The sequence below is a fragment of the Pinus tabuliformis genome, chromosome 4_2, assembly GCF_031772625.1.
Source record: "Pinus tabuliformis cultivar Carrire ecotype Pingquan chromosome 4_2, CPIR1, whole genome shotgun sequence".
Taxonomy (NCBI): domain Eukaryota; kingdom Viridiplantae; phylum Streptophyta; class Pinopsida; order Pinales; family Pinaceae; genus Pinus; species Pinus tabuliformis.
This window is the reverse complement of record NC_142304.1, coordinates 104632883-104640388: the sequence shown is the minus strand read 5'-3', so window position 1 is coordinate 104640388 and position 7506 is coordinate 104632883.

The window sequence follows — 7506 nt, the reverse complement described above, 5'->3', positions numbered from 1 at the left end:
CCTTTAACTTGCTTGATTACAAGTTCTAAATCACCATACACGAAAATTCTTCGTGCGCCTAACCTCTTCAATATCTTCAAACCTGTGATCAATGCTTTGTACTCCACCTCATTGTTAGTGCAATCAAAAGCCAACTTGTATGAGCACAATCTAACATGCTAAGGAAAATTACCTTTTTGATGATGATGTGGAATTCGAATCCAAATGCTAATACCTAATCCATCTTTCCCAAGAGCGTCATCAAAGTCCATGGTGCAAAGGCAACGTTCTTCTTCTAAGGGATATACATCTTTTTTCTATTTTTGGTCAATTTTATGAACTTTATCTTCTGACTTATCTGAATTTTCTATTACATTCTCTTATTTCTTTTCTGGACCTTTTTCTGCCTTGTCCGGTGATGGTTCTAATGAACTTGGAAGCCTTTCTTTCTCATGATCTGAAACTGTCCTTATACAATTGAAAACCTCTGGTACATCTTTAATTTCCATAAGCTGACTATCTACATTGTTCAGTCCATTGTCATTATATAAAATAAAAGACTCTAAATTTGTATGTACAACATTTATAGGATTATTGCTAAGCTTATCCTTGCTAGTTGTCATGAACTTCATTTTGGTTTCTCGGTACAACTTTCTCAATTTCCCAAAAACTGGGATGGTAGCATAGGAGAAGTCTAATTGCAGTGTGCCTCTTAATTTCACTCCCCGAGATCTCGATAATAACATGCCAAACCATGGTGGTATATCAGCTACCACCACATCCATTAAAACATTCTTTGCATGGATTTGATCGAGGGATACTAACAAATCTTTGATTAGGCCAAGACAACGAACCTTACCGGAGTCAAAAGAATACAATTCATGGTACTCATGATTTATATATAGACCCAACCTTTCCATGATGGAATTTGGAATTAAATTATGAGAGGCTCCAGAGTCAAGCATGGAGTTGTGAAGAATGAATTGGTGGATTCTTAAACTAAGATAAAATGGAGGAGCATCACTATCTCCTGACTGACCATCTATGGATGGACCAAAAATAAATTTAGGCTAGACATCTTCAATATTAACCATGTCAGACATAGGATCAAATTTGAGAATTTTAACTATATCAGACTTGTAATGGCTATTTTTTACTGGTTCAGTAAGAGGGATTGACACTTTCAACTATTAAAATTAAGTTTCTATATTGAAAGAACTAGATTTATCTAACTCTCTTTGGACATTGTCTCTCTTATCGGGTAGATCTCTTGGTATCTGATCCTTCTTTTGACTATCATGATCCTTGTTTGGACTACTTGTAGATGGATGTTTTTTCTGCTTTGATTGGTTGCTGCCAGCTCTTTACCTTTGGTTTGACTAACTTGAGGATTTGATTTCTTTTGAGTATCTTTCTATTGTGATGTCCTTTTCTGAATAGGAGTGATTGGGACATCCCTATTCCTCAAAGAATATTTCTTCTTTTGAAAACTGAGTGTGTTCAAATTTCCTCTTTGATAATCATTGGTTTGGGTCTCCAATGCATTATTGCTTGCCAGTATGTAATCCTCATCTTTAGGATCCTCCACTTTCTCGACATAATTCTCATCTTCAGTCAAGTAAATGGAATGGTGATATTCCCTAAAGAAGTGATTTTCATCAACGATCAGGCTTGTTTCATCATCAATCTCTCATTGAGCATAATTCTGTTGCAGGGGTGTCTGAATTGGTTGTTGAGATGTCGATGCTTCAGAAGCTTTCTTCTCTATTTGTTTTATTCTGTACTAAGGTTGTTACTAATTTCTGAAGTTAGGATTTCTAACTTGGGGCTCCTGAGGTATATCCAAATTTATCATCTGGTTGGTCATTCTCTCCATGGTTCTGATCGATGCATCTAGCTTAATATTAGTGCAAGAAGAAGGTTCTTCTTTGATGGTTACTTTCTTTTCCAATTTCTCACGTTTCAATTGAGACTTTTTAATCATCAACTTTAATTCCACACTTACTACATTATTCTACATGTCTTTCAAAGTTGTGGGATCTCTTTCCCTAAATTTATAATCCATCTCCGAATCAAAAGAATTTGGGTAGTGCTGAAGTGCCAAATCAGTTGGAGGTTTCATGTTATCCGGAATGGAATTGTAGATCTGATTGAACCTTATAGTGAATTCCTGAACCATCTCATTAGGATTCCCCTTCAATGTGTTGTATTTCAACAAGATCTGTACTGGATTCTTCTTTTCTTGCCACCTAGATAAGAACAACTCATTCAACCTCTAAGGAGTATCAATAGAGTGAGTTTCCAAACCACAGAACAGTTTTTTGACATCTCGAGAAAAAATTGGAGCCATTACTCTCATTTTTGCATCATCTTCATCGAATTCCTCTAAGTCAATGAAATCATCCATCTTATAAATATGTTACTATGTTGTGACTCTTGGGCTGCCATCAAACAGAGGAAGCCTTTGGCCATAGGTATGAGGTAAAGCTACCAACTGACCAGGTAGCACTAAGGGTGCAAATCTCGCCATAACTCCTAGAGAATGGTGGATGGGAACTGCAATGGGTTGTGTTGGTTGAGATGAAGATGGGGGAGGTGATGTGGATTCTTTCGGAGGTGTAGTAGAGGGTATGGCAGAAGATAATAGCTTAAGTTGATACTGAAAATAGGCCTTTTTAGCAGTAATTTGTAATTGATCAGCTAGGCTTTGAAGTTTCTCAAAATTAGACCAAACCTCATGTTCATGTTTTGAAGACTGAGAAGCAACTGAAAGTTGGTTAAACAAAGACTTTGAGGTAGGAAGGAATGAGTCAAATTTTACGGGATCAAAAACTTCTTCGGTAAGACAAGACTTAGACTTTGAATGGAATAGGGACAACTCAAATTTAATGTCGAAAGGTATATCCTCAACACTATGTATTTGATCTGGCAAGGAAGTAGTCCTTCCCAATTTTTTGGTTTCAGTCTCGAGGAAAGGGACTTTAGGCTTTCTTAACAATATTTCAGGATTATCAACTAGAGAAGGAGGATTTGGGTCAGGGTTTGACCTGGAATATCTTTTTGGAGCCAGTATCTTAATAGGGTCATAAACTATATGAGATAAAATACCTACGACTTTGAGCTGAATAAAAATTATTTTCAAAGGAAAGTCTTCAATAGGGAAATCTAAAATGGTAATGTTTGAGATATTACCAATGGAATTAAGTCTGATCAAACTTTTTATTGGAAACCTTCTTCGCTTTTTGAACAAGCTTTGACCGTCTTCAATTGAATCAACTAGATCAGGATGTAGAATTTTTCTCATTTGTCTCCTTAAGGTCAGCTCTATGATCTTGACACTGCAACTACTGAATCGGAATTTATGAAGCTTGGTCCCATCATCCAGAGGACCAAACTCCAATGTAAACTAGTCATACACCCAGGGAAAATGAACCTTTCATCCGCAGCAATGACATCGGTATGTTATCACTCCTCTGGATCTCCGAGGCTAAGAAAGAGTCCAACTTAGGTAATCACAAACCAATCTTTTGACTTGGTAGCTAGCCCTACCAAGCCAGAGAGGGCTCTCTCCAAAGGATCACAACCAAAAGGGCTAGATGGATTAGGGTTTTAGGCTAGGTATGATGTGTACAGGTTGTTTGATTTGAATTGGTGGGGTTGTTGGAGGAGGATTAGGTCAAAGAGACTAGGTCATGGAAAATAAGGGTATGATTTCGGAAATCTGATGGAGGAAGGTAAGAAGGCACTAAAACACTTTAAGGTTATGAATTGAGATTGATAAGACTATTGAGGTGCTAGAAAGAGCAAGACAAGCATGTATTCTTTCTGAACTGAAGAAAATGGGCAAACTATGAATAATTCCCCAAAACAGAGCATGTAAGATGTATTATGTTCGTCAACGTCAAAATATCATAGAATTGAAATGAAATATGGGAGTACAAAACATTAAAACATATGAAACATAAGAATAAACTATTTCAAAATGCCATACCACAGGTATTCCGCCAAAATAGATGCAATTCATTCATTAAATTCTGCCAAATATCGATTACACTAGTGTCTCTGATCAATAGTACAACATCCAATTGAGTCAAACCATTTTCTATGGTGAAAAAATGGACTAAATAGACATGAAACCCACTTCCCCTCATCCTCTATGGTTGAATCCATGAGGTGAGAAAGATATTATACAAAAATCTGAACTCATAGCGATATTGTAGGATGGTCCAAGTGACTCATTCCTATCTTAAGTGAACTGATTCATTACACCTCATCTTCTTGATTTACCTAATGCATTTACCATATATAATATTAAAAACATGATAATTACATCCAATTTGATCATTTACATAGGTAAAAACATCATTTTCCAAGGTGAAAATCAAAACAGGAGAAAAACTCATAAAATTGGAGAAGACTATCAAACGCGCCCTCTCTTTGTCAAACATGCCCTCCAAGTTCAAGACTACTTTTGGGTACTTTCTTGGTATCCAAATTTGCTCCAAGATGGCTTGTTTGAAAGCCCTTCAAGTATAATTTCTAGACATGTATTTAGTTTTCAAATTGGAGCTCATTTACCTTGTCAAAAACTCAATCTCCCAAGACTAGCAAATGTGTTGTGCCCAAGACAGAAATGAGGTAGAAACATGGTTTTTTGGTGGTTTTTGACCTTTTTGACTAACCCATTTGTCTCCAAATTCCTAGAAAATGCACAAGGTGCATGTCCTTATCACTCTAAATCTAATTATTTTGACCTTTTGCTTATTAGATTCCCCAAAAAGAGCGGCGTTTGACATTTTTACTGTGTTAAAAATGCCTCAAAAAACACAGAAATTCACAACACGCAAAATTTTCTCAAAACTTGTCAAAATCAATGTGATGATGGTTGATCATTTGTTTGAGGTATGGAGTGATGCCTTGGAAATAATTTCTAGCCTCCTTTTTTCCTCTTGCTTCGTCAAGGCTTCAATCTTCTCCTTTGCAGCTGTTATCACAAAACCAGTACTAGGGACTGCAACCAAGCAAGGTCTCATGTAACTGTTTCAGACCATACTTTAGATTAGGAATTAGCCTTCCTAATCAGAGAGGGCTCTCTCATGACTCTTGACAAAATCCTTCAAACACTAGAGGGCTAACTCTTCACACCTTTATAAAAATATAGCTGGCTGGACATACATCAAATTAGTCTTCATTGGGCTATGGAGTCTCTCACAGTTAATAAACCAAATCACAGTCATCTCATAGAAGCCAAGGCTCTTTGCATCATCAAAGGTTCAAACATAATTTACCTAAATCAAAACCTGTTGAACATACAGGAAGTCAGAGCATTAACAAATGAATTCTGAGTGATGTTCAAACATGCTTCACCAAAACCCACAGCCTGTCAAGCACACAGGAAGTCAGAGCATATAATATGAATTCTGAGGGATTGTACCATAACAAGGCTGTAAAAAGAACATTAAGAAACTAAAACCACCATCACATTTGAACAAAAGGATGCATTGAGAATCTTGGGAAGAAAAAACTCTGTTTGCTATTACTGTAACAGTCCTTTCATAAGCTCTAAAACTCTGTTTTTGTATATACAATCCAACCCTTTTTACATCCTAACTTGGCCCATATATAGGCAAGCAAACTTCAACACCTCGAGCTTCCTCCTCCAGCATGAGGGGAGCCTCGAAGGTGGCAATTAACTCTTCCTACATGCTCTTAACTACTACATTAATTACAAACATCTGAACTAAAACTACACACAATCCTAATCCAACTAAAAAAAACTAATTTCATTCTCCTCGCAGACTTGATGCTTTCTTGGATGCTGGACAGCTGTATGATTTTCATTATGGCTAAGATATGTTAAGGGAACAATCACCGAGCAAGTTGGTCTCAGATGCTAGCTGTAAGACAACTTATTAATTGATGGAATTAATCACCCTATATCCACGGTCCCCTGTCTTCCACTCCTCTTTATCATTTAAAGACCATACTCCGAGTTCTTTAAACCTTTAATGACAACGCATAATACCACACCTTTCAAATGAACTGGAAACCTTATGAGCTGAACAGGTGTCTGCAGTTGCTAATTGGCTCTTGATATAATATGTTTTCCGTCATCCTAAAATATAGGAAACTTTTCCTGTCTGTCGGTCTTTGCTTTGCCTTACCATATTCAAATCTAAAAGAGCTTGTCTTTTATCCTTAATTGACTAGAATAGAGTGGACTGCCACATATTGAATGTGCTGTAGGTTATACTGATAGACAAGTATCTTTCTTTCAAGTTTCTCAGTCATCTCACCAGAGCATAGCTGTTATGCGTTTAAAATCATCACCTACAGCAGTTTCGTAGCACGCTACGAAACTGCTGAGTGATTAAAAACACAGTCTTCTTCTCATAGCTAAATGATTGACAGTGTGTAGCTTCAATATCAACAAAGTCCGAACACTGACCATCTTTCTCATGTAACTATCCTGTTGTTTCAATATCTGCTTCCTGATGTATTAAATTGAAATCCGCATCAAACTCATGTTTGGCTCTGCCATCTGAAACTGTTTCCATTTCTGATTCCTTAAGCGCACAAAACAATGGCACATCCCGTACTCTGAATCGAGCACATCACCCCTGCTCAACACTAAGCCACCATACTGCAGAACCAAACGCCCCTTTGAATGGAATTATAACATATGCAACAATTATATTAATCCGACCTGCTAAATCCATTATAACGGCCATATTAGGAGAGAAGCAGCATTAAAACCAGCCTCAATTTTTATATTATCCTTGATTTCCGATGAGCAGGCCAGAGAAACACTGCTTCATGGATGAGCAGGCTACCACAGAAAATATGAACCAACGTTCCATGCTCTGTTTCGTTCTTCAAGATGGTGGACTCATAAAGCGATGGAGTAATTTTCAATACAAAGTTTTTATTTCATTAAGAGATTACAGTAATCTAATTTTCGAGTACTGTGCCACTCCTTTAAAATCTAACTGTGGTTTAAAGTCAACATTTAACTTCGTCGCCTCCTTCAAACAGATGATCCAGACCATGACTGCTTGCGCCTGCCCTCATGAAAAGAAAACGGGGAATGCCTGCGAGGAGAATGTCTGGCATCTTATGAACGAAAACGCGAACAAGACCACGAAACTTGCCTCTTTCTGGACCTTAACATGTGGTGATGATAAACCGTGTCTGCTTGAGCACACCCTCCTTTCATATTATGGAACCGTAACCAAACACCGACAGAACCATCTTCTCCGCCTTGCCGTCGACCTCCCTCAATTCTACAGCCTCCAGGGGATGCCATTCAATCTTTCACAGATGCCATTCACTAGTGCAGTCGTCTTTTAATCGACATCAATCAATAACCTTCCAGCTTTTGCGCCACGTCTCTATCCCAGTGTCACTAACCATGGCGGCCTTGTAGCATATAAAGCTACTCGACACTTGGCATTAATCACCGCATTTGAAAAGAGCACTTTCATGTCTTCAATATGTGTATTAATAATGAACCGACGTGCATTAAGG